Here is a 12,391-nt window from a genome sequence, read left to right on the forward strand (position 1 = left end):
ACCAGGAGTTTCGCCAGCTGGTTGCAAGCACGTACCATGCATGACACCTCTATTGAAGATGACCTGTACTTGCTGTCCCAGTTACCATCTTCGAATATAATGACTTTCAAAGGGTACGAGATAAATGGTAATACATTTTACACGATCGCCCAAGATAAGAAGAGCACCAACCAAAACAGTGGTGTCCGCTTTGATGCAGAAACCAAGACGGGAAAGGAAACATATTATGGTTATATACAGGACATATGGGAACTTGACTATCGACGTGGTTTGAAGGTCGCTTTGTTTCGGTGCAAATGGGTCAATATGACACGAGGCAGGGTAACGGAAGACCCGCAGTACGGAATGACAACAGTGGATCTCAACAATCTTGCGTATGCAGACGAACCATTCGTCCTAGCCAATGATGTGGCACAGGTTTTCTATGTGAAGGACATGTCTACCAAGCCAAGAAAAAGAAAAGATAAGGAAGCGAATGCATCGTACGATGAGCCAAAGCGGCACATAGTTCTTTCTGGGAAGAGAAACATCGTGGGAGTGGATGACAAGACAGACAAGTCAGAAGATTATGAAAAGTTTGATGAAATTGCTCCATTCACAGTGAATATTGACCCGAGCATCCCGTTAAATGATGAAGATTTTCCATGGCTACGACGCAAAAGGACACACGCGAAGAAAAAGTTTCACACCCAAAGATCTGGGATGTGATCGGCTTAACTATCATCACTTTCTTCTGTGTTTCACACCCAGGAGGGAATCTCTGTAATAGTTAGGGTAGCTAGTTATGTGTTTTGGCATTTGAAACGCGAAGAAATTTTATGTGCAAGCAAATTCTTTCATGCATTTACTGATTTTTTCAGCTAAATGACCCTGAAATTGAAAAGCATTTCAAATGAACTCAGAAAAGGATGAAAGTTGGCATGGTATCATAATTTGACCCACATAGCATGTGCAAAAAAGTAGAGAGGGTTACCGCAAAAACTGGATGCACTTCGTGTACAAAATGGACAATCTGTTTCGAAGTATCAGGGTTTCGGACGAAAACTCAGCCGTTACAAAGGCATTTCATTTTTTAAATAACCTAAGCATTACCAAATTGAATATAATGATAAAACACACTAATATTAAACATAAGAAAAAAGAATCACTGAAAAATCTATTTTCAAAGTTAAGTTATTCACAAAAATAAATAAAGCAAAAAAAAAGAAAAAAAGCCCACCTATTGGGCCACAGCGGCCTGCATACGACTAGAAACCCAAATTCAAGTTGGGCCAGGATGTAGGCCCGCTAGCCCAGTAGGCCCAACAGGGCATCGCAGAAGAGGTAGGCCCAGAAGGCCTGCTTAAGAGAGGAGCTCGAGACAGCAGCGACGGCGGGGCTTATGAGCAGGTGCGAGTGCCCCTCGGCTAGCGAGGTGGGACTAAACTTTTGTGCCCCTCGCCTGGCAGCACACACCCTTTAGTACCGGGTCGTGGCACCAACCGGTACTAAAGGGGGGGCCTTTAGTACCGGTTGGTTCCACGAACCGGTACTAAAGGGGGGTGCTTCCCGCCGCTTGGCCTGGCCAAAACAGGCCTTTAGTACCGGTTGGTGGCTCCAACCGGTACTAAAGGTGCCTTCTATATATACATCACTTCGAAAAATTTCATTCTCCCTCTGTTTCTTCCCGATCGATCGACGCTGTCGCCGCCCCCGTCCTACGCTGCCCCCGTCACGCGCCGTTGCCGTCGCCGCCCCCATCCTCGTCGCCGCCCTCATCCCCGTCGCCGCCCCTGTCCCCGTCGCCGCCCCCGTCGCCGTCGCCGCCCTCGTCTCCGTCGCCGGCCCGGGCCCGTCCCCGTCGCGCCGTCCCCGCGTCGCCGCCCCGTCACGCCCCGGCCCGTCGCCGCCCCGGGCCGTCGCCTCGCCGTTGTCGTCGCCCCGCTGTGAGCTCTCCCCCTCTAACCCCTCTCCCTCGCCCCCGGTGGCCACCATGGGCGCCGCCCCTCCCCGAGCCCATACACACACACAAGCATGATGGACACACACACACGCACACATTGGGAGAGGCCATACATCGTGTCATCCTATGGAGAAAGGATTGCATCATCTTTCGAAGTCCGCCACCGAGTCAGCAGACTCCCGCTCCTCCAAGTCCACCAACGCGTGAGGCCACTCCTCCTCCAAGTCCGGCAAAGTGTCAGGCCACTCCTCCTCCAAGTCCGACACAGCGTCAGACGTCCACTCCTCCTCCTAGTCCGGCACAACCTCAGGCCACTGCAAGTCCGGCACAGCTTTAGGCCACTCCTCCTCGTCCAACTCAGCCCCGTCAGCCGTCTCCGCCGCCTCAGCAATCGCAGAAGAGACACCCCGCAGCTATGGTGCGTAGCGGTACGAGTCGAGGTCATAGTACAGGAAGTACAGGCGGAGGCAAGCGATATAAATATGGTCCAAACCTCAGTACTCCTCTTCCTGTGAGGGCTTATGACAGGACAGAGGAGCAAACCAATGCCATAGTGCAGGCAGAAATCGACGCCCATTTTGGACCGAAACCGCCACCGCCTCCAAGGGAGAAAGTGCCTGTGGAAGTAGTTGACCACTTCATTCGTATGGCTCAACCACCAGCTCCTAAGCCTGTTGACACAGACTATGAGCGCCACATCAGGAAGTTACATCGACGACGTCTACAGAAGGAGGCGAGCTCGAGCTCGAGCAAACAACAAGCAGCTATCAAAAAATGCGGGAAAACCGTTGCCCAGCTGGGAAAACAGGCGGCGCAATCGATGCCCCCGCTTGTTGTGCCGCCAACTACACGTGACAGTACGCGCGCCCAATATTATTGTGGCCAAACAATTTACGTTCCCGAGGTGGGCGATGTGGTAATAACCCAGGAGCATATAATGCAGGCTGAAGAACTCAAGATCACTGTTGGACAACTCCTCGAGATCGAGGACATGCCTGGGATTACAGAGGAGGAAATAAAACGGAAATATGTCCGGGGCGAACCTTTGGTCGAGCCAGAAGATGTCAACAAGCTCCCAACGAGAATGAATGAATTGCATCAATGGTACATGGACATTACCAAGAGATCCAATCGAGAGTCCCTCATGGTGTATGTCAAGAAGGATGATTACTACCATGAGAAAGCTGTGGCCGTTGAGTATCCTGAACTGTTTCAGTTATACAATCAAGACGCACTCGACAAATCTATCGTCAGTTGCTATTGTCTGTAAGTGATTTCTTTCTGTAATTTAAGTCTCAAGCTAGCTGTAGTGATCCTTTTGATCAATCATTACCTGTAATTATCCTCACTATATTCTTTTCTATGGTATTATGCAGGATGAAGATGTATGAAATGAGAAAAGGTGGACGCTATGGCATTGGGTTCATTGACCCAAACACCGTTAATGAATACACATGGAAAATAAACAAGCATCAAGAAAAAGAGGTAGAGGACAACATGCTAGAGTTCTTGAAGCGCCTCAAATACAATGAAGATATACTACTTCCTTACAACTTCCAGTGAGTCACACTTTCTTGTACTACAAATTCTCTGTTTTTGCCTACTAGCTAGCTAGCTACATGTTTTTGCTTACATATGCCCGCTTAATCAAGACATGCAAACGTGTGTGCATGCAGATTTCACTGGATCTTGTGTATCATTAAAGTTGACGCCGGAACAGTTGAAATACTGGACTCGCTACTTAAAAAACAAAGTGACTATAACATCTTGTTTGGGATAGTCAACATGTAATTTCAATCATTATTAACTATATATCTCGGCCTATTTAGTAATTCGTCATTTCATGATATGAACTATTTAATAACCCCTTTATTCATTTTCTTTGTCGGCGGGCAAGGCTTGGGCAAGGTTCATCAGCGTCACGGAAGGCGAATGGAAACCAAAGCTGAAATGGTTTCGATTCAAGGTAAGTAATTAAGTAGTACTAGCTAGCTAGCTAGCTGCCATCTCTTTAATTATCATGCTTGATTAATTATTATCTGATCAAATTAAATTCCATTCTCGTAATAAAGGCCCTGAAGCAGGTGCAGGGGACTGATCTGTGTGCATTCTGCGTTTGCGAGAACATTCGCATGATGGCGTCCGAAAGGAGCAAATCTCAAAGACAGGAATGGGTACGCTTGTCAGAACACTATTCACAATTTTTACACCATTATCGATATCTAGTCACACAACTAATACACATGCATATTGATCTCCTTCTTAACAGTTCAAAGAGGTGCGGGACAAGCTCCTAGAAACGGAGCGCGTAGAAGCACTTCAAGAAGAAATAGCGGGATTTTTGCTCGACCAGGTCATAAATCCGAAGGAAGAATACTATTACCCGCTACCGCCCCCATGAACCACTTCCAATTGTCATCGTGCTCCGAAGGCACCAATTAGGCTAATGCCACTGGCTCCGAAGGCAACATGCATATGTAGGAGAAATTGTATATAGCTATACATGTGTGTATGTGTGAATTAATATGGTTTGTGAGACATTGATGATATATATATGATTGGTTCTACTAGAAATTCTATTTATTTATATATATATATATGCATAACGTGTACAATGTGTAGTACCGTAAAATACAAGCAAACGAAAAAGAATTAAAATGGAAAACACAAAATTAAATGAAAAAGAAATCATAAAACCAAAAACCCCCCAAACATTTTAGTACCGGTTGGTGTTACCAACCGGTACTAAAGGGCTCCCGGCCCCCGGAGCTGGCTCGTGCCACGTGGTTGCCCTTTAGCACCGGTTCGTGCTGAACCGGTACTAAAGGGGGGGGGGCCTTTAGTGCCGAAACGTTAGTGCCGGTTCCTAAACCGGCACTAAAGGGCCTTACGAACCGGTGCTATTGCCCGGTTCTGCACTAGTGTACTCTTATACTATCAGAACATACTCTTATACTGTCAGATATCTAACCACAAAAACTGGATGTAGAAATATCATAAAATTTGGATATTGTAGAGCTTTTAGAAACAACACAGAATTCCTACTCTTATACTGTCCGAACATACTGTCAGCCTTGATCTTGAACATGTTGTTACTTGCAAGAGCTAGGTTTGTTAGTTACAGAATTCAGTTAAGGAGTAAATCTTGAACTGTAGAACAACCTAGCACAAGCATATCATGTGTAAGATGTCCTATACAAGCTCGAGCCCCTAAATAAGCTGTCCTATATCAATCTACTTCCCAGATATGTGGTCTATTTTATTCTTCAGCTAAGTGGAAAACCACGTCAATTTCTGTTTTAATACTCTATTTCTCAATGCATGCAATTGGTTTCATCTGGACTACATCATAGAACCACCAATAAAGGACACTGAAAAAATATATCAGGACACAAGTGAAGAGTAAAGCAGTTTACTGTTACACTATCAGCTGCGAGCAATGGTTCAAAGAGTAAAGCAGTTTACTGTTACACTATCAGGACACAAGGCATGATAATCCATCTAATCTAATGAAATCTGAACTCAACCTGATCATGGTTCATGCCATCACACACATCAGCACCTCAAGAATGCCATGACAAAAATGAAAAGGACCAAGACAATCACCACACAAGTGAAGAGAGAACTCGGGGCCTCTTTTACTCGCAGGATTCTAAAAAAACCCAGGAATGGGGAAAACACCAGCAAGGACTAAGATAATCACCGGTATCAAACACCAGTGAGATGAAAAAACTAAGGTAAGGGGGGACATCAAAATGCAGAAGTGCATAACACAAGCTCACCGACATAGACACACATAACAGCCGCACAACAGCATAGACATTAAACATGTGCAGAGATCACAATCAACAAAGGTTCCCATCATGTGTATTTCAGACTATTATTCCCATCCCGAGAAAGCATCGACTTCAGAATATCCCCTTTTCAAAGAATGTGTTCTGTGATGAAAGCACTAGCGAATCATGTTAAAGCTAACCCCTACTTTTGACCCTCAACTATAACAACCACAACACAACATCATTCCTATTCAATTCAAGCCAAATTGGCAAGCCTTGCATAATGGATGGTAGGAGCAACATCTCACAAACTTTACAACATATATAAACAACATTATCACTATAAGAACTTGCTTAAATATAACACACCGCTTAAATCTAATAGGGCCTGAAGCATGCATTGTAGCAGATTGTTCCTCAACTACAAATACAAGATTAGTTAAGGTGAGTGCACAACTAGAAATGCCAATCAATCAACAAACTAAAAAGAAGACAATGCAACTCTAATTAAGCGCAATGACATGACCTACCATGGCCACAAGATTGGCAGCATGTTTAAGTTTAACAAAACTCTGTGTCATGTTCCTTAGTTATGAATGAATGAAGATCATCCACATATTCAAGTAGTGATCACGTCCTACCTGAATGAGCTGCATGGGATTGAGAAGCATCAAGAATTATGCTACTGCTGCAATGAACTGAGTGCGAGGGATCCGAGTCTTCCAGGCCCCTTCATAGGAGCCGGATGGACGTCCTTCATCCCTCAGCAGCGATGGCCTTTGCTACGTCCCCATAGGTTTTCTCTCCACAACAATGGCAGTGGCACCATTGTTTGTCAGGCAAACTTTGAGCTGGGTATGCTTGCTTCTCTAGCGAAATTATGGCATTAAAAAGGCCACAACGGCTCCCCATACAGTAGGTAGACTTATGAAATGTACCCATATAACATTCGTAACTTCACGTGGTTCAGAAATAAAAACATGAAGAGAATGAGGGCAGATAGATAAAACATGAAACTCTACTGGACCCGGCCAATACCCTAGAAAACAACTCAGGCTGGAGAAAGAAACTGTTTGGAATCAACACTATGCAGGGCTGGAGAAGAAACAGTTTGATAACTAAGCACTCCAGCAGCAGTCCAATTAGGGCACTAATACTTGACAGATAACATGTCTGATAAGCACAGCAGGGTTGCAAGCATTATATTGTTAAAACTAGGAATAGAAGGCAAGAAGAGCGGGAATTTTATGAAGCACTCAACTAAAACTTGGCAGAAGCACTCAGTCACTAGTGCAATAATGTCGATTTTAACTATAATCAGGGAAAGGGGAGGAGGAGGAGGGGCAAGGGGAGGAGGAGGGTCGGGGGGGCGTACGGTGCAGCTCACCGAGAGGAAAACGATGGCGAGCTCGTGCGGGGCCAAGGTTGACGAGGTGATGTGGATCGATGATGAGGCCGCGGTGGCCGGAGGTGGAAGAAGGCGTAGACGCCGTAGACGGTGGAGGCGTCGGTGTCGTAGAGGCGCCAGAGACCTTGCCCTGCGAGACAGAGAAGGGGCCGTCAGCCCTGGCGCAGGCGGGGGGCAAGGGGAGGAGGAGGAGGGGCAAGGGGAGGAGGAGGGGCAAGGGGAGGAGGAGGGTCGGGGGGCGTACGGTGCTGCGTCGTTGCTCGGCGCCGACGGCGAGGAGGAAGGCGAAGACGTTGAGGGTCGGGGCGGCGGGGGTGGGGCGCGGGGGTGGGGGCGCAGGGGCGGCGGGGGTGGAGTCCGGCGGGGGTCGGGGCGGCGGCGTCGTGGGTCGGGGCGGCGGCGTCGTGGGTCGGGGCGCGCGGGTGGATCTGGCAAGGGAGAGAGGGACGAAGGGGATCTCGCGAGGGAGAGGTAATGGCGCACCCCGTGGCGGTGCGCCATTAGAAATCTTTTTTTAGATAGTAATGGCGCACCCCCCGTCGGTGCGCCATTACAAATCTTTTTTTTAGATAGCAATGGCGCACCCCCCCTCGGTGCGCCATTAGAAATCTTTTTTTAGATAGCAATGGCGCACCACCAGGCCGGTGCGCCATTAGTCTATTTTATTATTATTATTATTTAAAAAATGAATATGAATATGAAACAGTAATATTTTTTTTATAAAAACAGTAATAATTGTTGTTTAACAACAATTGTAGTCTACATTTTTTTATTATTTTTTAGAAAATGAATATGAATATGAAACGGTAATAATTTTTTATAAAAACAGTAATAATTTTTCTAAAAATATCATGAAATTTGTTATTTGAAAATATCATCGGCGGCGGCGGTGGAGCGGGGGAGGGTGCGGGGGGTGCTCGTCGGCGGCGGTGGAGCGGGGGAGGGTGCGGTGGGTCGTCGGCGGTGGTGGAGCTAGCGGGGGAGGGTGCGGGTGGGATCGAGATCGAGATGGAGGGGGATAGCGATCAAGATGGAGGGGGGCCGAGATCGGGATGGAGGGGGAATCAAAATCGAGATGGAGGGGGATCGAGATCGAGTGTCCTCATGAATTCAAAAAGTGCCCATGAAATTTAAAAATATTCATGATATCAAAAAGTGCCCATGAAATACAATCAAGAAATGAAGACTACGATTTAAATACAATCGATCTTAGCTAGCTATCTGTTCACAATCTTCTTGCCCTTCTTTTTCGCAAATGGAGTTCCTTTGTGGAACGGACGTCCTTTAGGTAGGGTGGTCCTGCTTCTTCTTGTGGTGTATGCTGCTACTTCATCGTCGTCGTCATGTTCGATCTTCGGGTCGCCGTACTTGTCGAAGTCTTGCTCATTGGCTACTCCATCCATTCCGATGATCTTCCTTTTGCCTCTCCTCACGACAACACGACTGGGCTTTGACGGGTCGGTAATGAAGAAGCATTGGTCCACTTGGGAAGCCAGTACCCATGGCTCATTTTTCGCGGTGACGTTTGCGCCCGCGGTCTTGGATTTGGCTTCGGGTATAACCATGGTGGTGAAATACCGGTCTTCTTTTAAGATGCTCATGGCCCATCTGACACGGAACATCGGGACCTTCTCTCCAGCGTAGCTCAGCTCCCAGATCTCCTCGATCCTTCCATAGTATCTGTCCTTGTCGTTACCGGTGTAGGATTCCATCATTACGCCGGAGTTCTGATAACCATCGCTCTTCATGTCCTTGTCCTCGGTGTAGAATGTGTAGCCGTTGATATCATACGCCTCATAGGTCATCAGGTTGTGCTCGGCGCCCTGTGACAAGGCCAATATGAGTTCTTCTTCCGCGGAAGAATCCTCATGTAAAGGGTACGACAGAAGCTTCTGCTTGAACCAACGCGTGAAACATGAGTTGTGCTCTTTGATTATATCTCCGTCCGTCCTCTGTTGGCCTCGGTCATTGTACGTCTTCTCAATAAAGGTTTTGTGCTCTACCACCCAAGGATCGACCACGTCTATGTGTTGTAGCGCGACTAGGTTTGCTCTTTCAAAGTCGGCGAGTCGACCCTCGAAGTCGACATGCATTTCGCGGCGACCCTCACGGTTACCCCATCCAGCGAGCCTGTCGAGGTGCCTGTTGACGGGCAGACCAACGGGGTTCTCGATGCCTAGATAATTCATGCAGTAGGAGATGCACTCTTCGGTCAGAAAGCCCCTGGCTATACTTCCCTCTGGACGTGACATGTTGCGAACGTATCCTTTGATGACACCATTCATCCTTTCGAACGTCATCATGCTGTGCAGGAACGTCGGCCCAAGTTGGATGATATCCTCCACGATATGGACCAGCAGATGCACCATAACGTCGAAGAATGCGGGCGGGAAGTACATCTGATGCTCGCATAGTATCACCACGATCTTTTCCTGTAGCCTTCTGAGTTGCCTCACGCCAACCGACTTCCGAGAGATGACGTCGAAAAAGTTGCATAGGCCAAATAGCATTTCACGGATGTGCGTGTCCATGATCCCACAGATTGCAACTGGAAGTATCTGCGTCATCAACACGTGACAGTCGTGAGACTTCATCCCGCTGAACTTCTGCTTCGCTGGGTCTAGGTATCTGCTTATGTTCCCCGCGTAACCTTAAGGAAGTTTTACTCCTACGAGGCAGGTGAAAAACTGCTCGATCTCCTCCTGACTTAGAGTGAAGCACGCGGGAGGGTAGTCATTTCCGGTCTTCTTGGCCTTTTTTCCTTTGCGACGACTTTCTGTGTCCTGCTTTGCCTCATCATCATCATCATCATCATTAGCGTGAAGCTCCTGCCTGATGCCCATTGATTTCAAGTCTGCCCTTGCTTTCGGCCCATCTTTGGTCCTCTCTGGCATGTTGAGCAGGGTACCAAGCAGACTCTCGCACATGTTCTTCGTGATATGCATGGCATCAAGGCTGTGAGGCACACGGTGGATCTTCTAGCACGGCAAGTCCCAGAAAACAGACCTCGTTTTCCATACATTCAGCAGCAGCTCTGGCGCCTTTTGCTTTTTTCCCAGCAGTGGGCAATCTTTCCAATTTTTTAACAACCCATCTATTTCCTCGCCGCTCCTCGTACGCGGGCGTCTTCGGGGTTCGGTTTCACCATCGAACAGATCCTTGCGTTTCCTCCATGGGTCATATCGTCGCGAAGCCACCTTCGATGTCCCATGAACACAGTTTTCGAAGACCCGAGATCTCTATCTAGCTAGCGATACGTTGTGTCATCCATGCACCTGACGCATCCAGAAAATCCGTGGACCACCTGCCCCGCGAGATATCCGTAACCAAGATAGTCGTGCACTGTCGTGAGTAGTGCGGCTCTCATAGGGAAATATTCTTTCTCTACGGCGTCCCATGTATTGGCTGGCGTTTTCCACAGCGTGTCTAGCTCCTCTTTTAGCAGCCCCAGATACAGATTGATGTCATTCCCTGGTTGTTTCGGCCCTTCAATTAGCATACTCATGTGAATGTACTTCCTCTTCATGCACAACCAGGGGGGAAGGTTGTACATCCACACAAACACAGTCCAGGTGCTATGTGTGCTTCTCTGGATGCCAAACGGATTGACTCCATCGGTGCTCGCGCCCAGCACGATGTTCCTTGGATCCTTCCCAAATTCTGGATGTTCGAAGTTCAACGCTTGCCACTGGCTCCCATCCTTAGGGTGACTCAGCATCTTGTCTTTTTTATTTATCTCCGGATCATTTGCGTCATCTTCTCGCTTCTTCTCCTCCCTATCCGCGTGCCAATGCAGGAGCTTTGCTACCTTAGGGTCCGCGAAACACCGCTGCAGACGAGGAGTGATTGGAAAGTACCACACCACTTTTCGAGGAGCTTTCTTCCTCTTCTTGTATCGAGTGACGCCGCACACCGGACATATGGTAGACTCCGCGTGCTCGCCCCGATAAATGATGCAATTGTTCATGCACACATGGTATTTCACGTGCGGTAAATCCAGAGGACACACGACTTTCTTCGCCTCCTCGAAACTGGTCTGGCACTTGTTCCCCTTGGGAAGACGTTCGTGCCAGAATGGCATGTTCTCGTCGAAGCATACGTCGGTCATTTTGTGTTTTACCTTCATCTCCAAAGCCATGAGCGTTACTTTCACGCAGGTATCCTCGGGTCTGCATCCTTCATACAATGGAGTAACCGCGTCTATCTCTAGTTGATCCAGCTTGGCTTTCTCTCGGGCGGCAGCTCTTGCGTTATCCGTCTGCTTGAGAAGCAACTCTTGAATATGAGGGTCCTGCACCCAGCCCATCGATGGTCCATCGTTGTCTGCTCCGCCGGCATCTTCATCTTCATGATCATGCCCTTCGTCTGCTCCAGAATCTTCCTCATCATCATGTCCGGCATCTTCTACATGATGACTGTGTATAGCATCACCGTCGTGATCATGTCCTGGAGATTCTTCGTCTTCTCGCCCGCCCGAGCCGCGGTGGTTGTCTTGCTGCCCTTCCTCATTTCCTGCCCGGCCCCCATGGACGACTTCATAGTCATCTTCATCACCTTGCCACCAATAGCCATCCATGAAACCACGCAAGAGCAGGTGGTCCCGCACCTACCCGGAATCCGGGTCCACAATAAGGCTCTTCAACTTGCATCTTCGACACAGACATCTTATCTCCATCTCATTCTTTTGAACCATCTCGGCCTTCGCGGAGCTCAAAAACCTATTCACGATGCCTTCGGTCATCGTGTGGACCATGGTCGCCTGCGGGGTAGAGCAAAACGATATTTTAGAACCAAAAAAAATTTGGCATGACTTTCCCTAAAAATAGGACCAAAAAGAATGCATAGTGCCAAAATTCTCGCCGAAACGGAAATGAATCAACATTCCGGCAAAATATTGGCAACTATCGCATTTCAAATACCGGTACCTGCAAACACAAACATATATGCAACACCACAAACATATGCAACACCACAAACATACATAGATCTACATAGGCCACAAAAAGTGCATGTGCACGTTGTTGGAGCGAGCTAGGGAGAAAAAAAGTAGATCTACAACATGAAGATAGCTTTCCCCTTACTTACCTATCAAAAAAGGTAATTTCACCACTTAATTTTGATGAATCTATGGTGCAAATGAGGTGAGGAGGAGGAGGCAGCCGACAAGCTTGGAGAAGGAGGTGGAGGGAATGAAGTGGGAAAAGTGAGTGTGTAGGTGTGGCTGTCCAAAATATCTAGCTGGTCCCAGGTTATCAATGGCGCACC

General features: G+C 47.7%; 1 pseudogene; it reads right to left on the reverse strand.

The window, feature by feature from the left end:
* LOC147974467 (uncharacterized) overlaps nt 1-11,879 on the reverse strand; it is a 32,145-nt pseudogene extending 20,266 nt beyond the window's left edge.
* Nucleotides 11,880-12,391: the final 512 nt, after the last annotated feature.

Source organism: Triticum urartu, chromosome 4A, assembly GCF_056163025.1.
Source record: "Triticum urartu cultivar PI428250 chromosome 4A, HENAU_Tu73, whole genome shotgun sequence".
Taxonomy (NCBI): domain Eukaryota; kingdom Viridiplantae; phylum Streptophyta; class Magnoliopsida; order Poales; family Poaceae; genus Triticum; species Triticum urartu.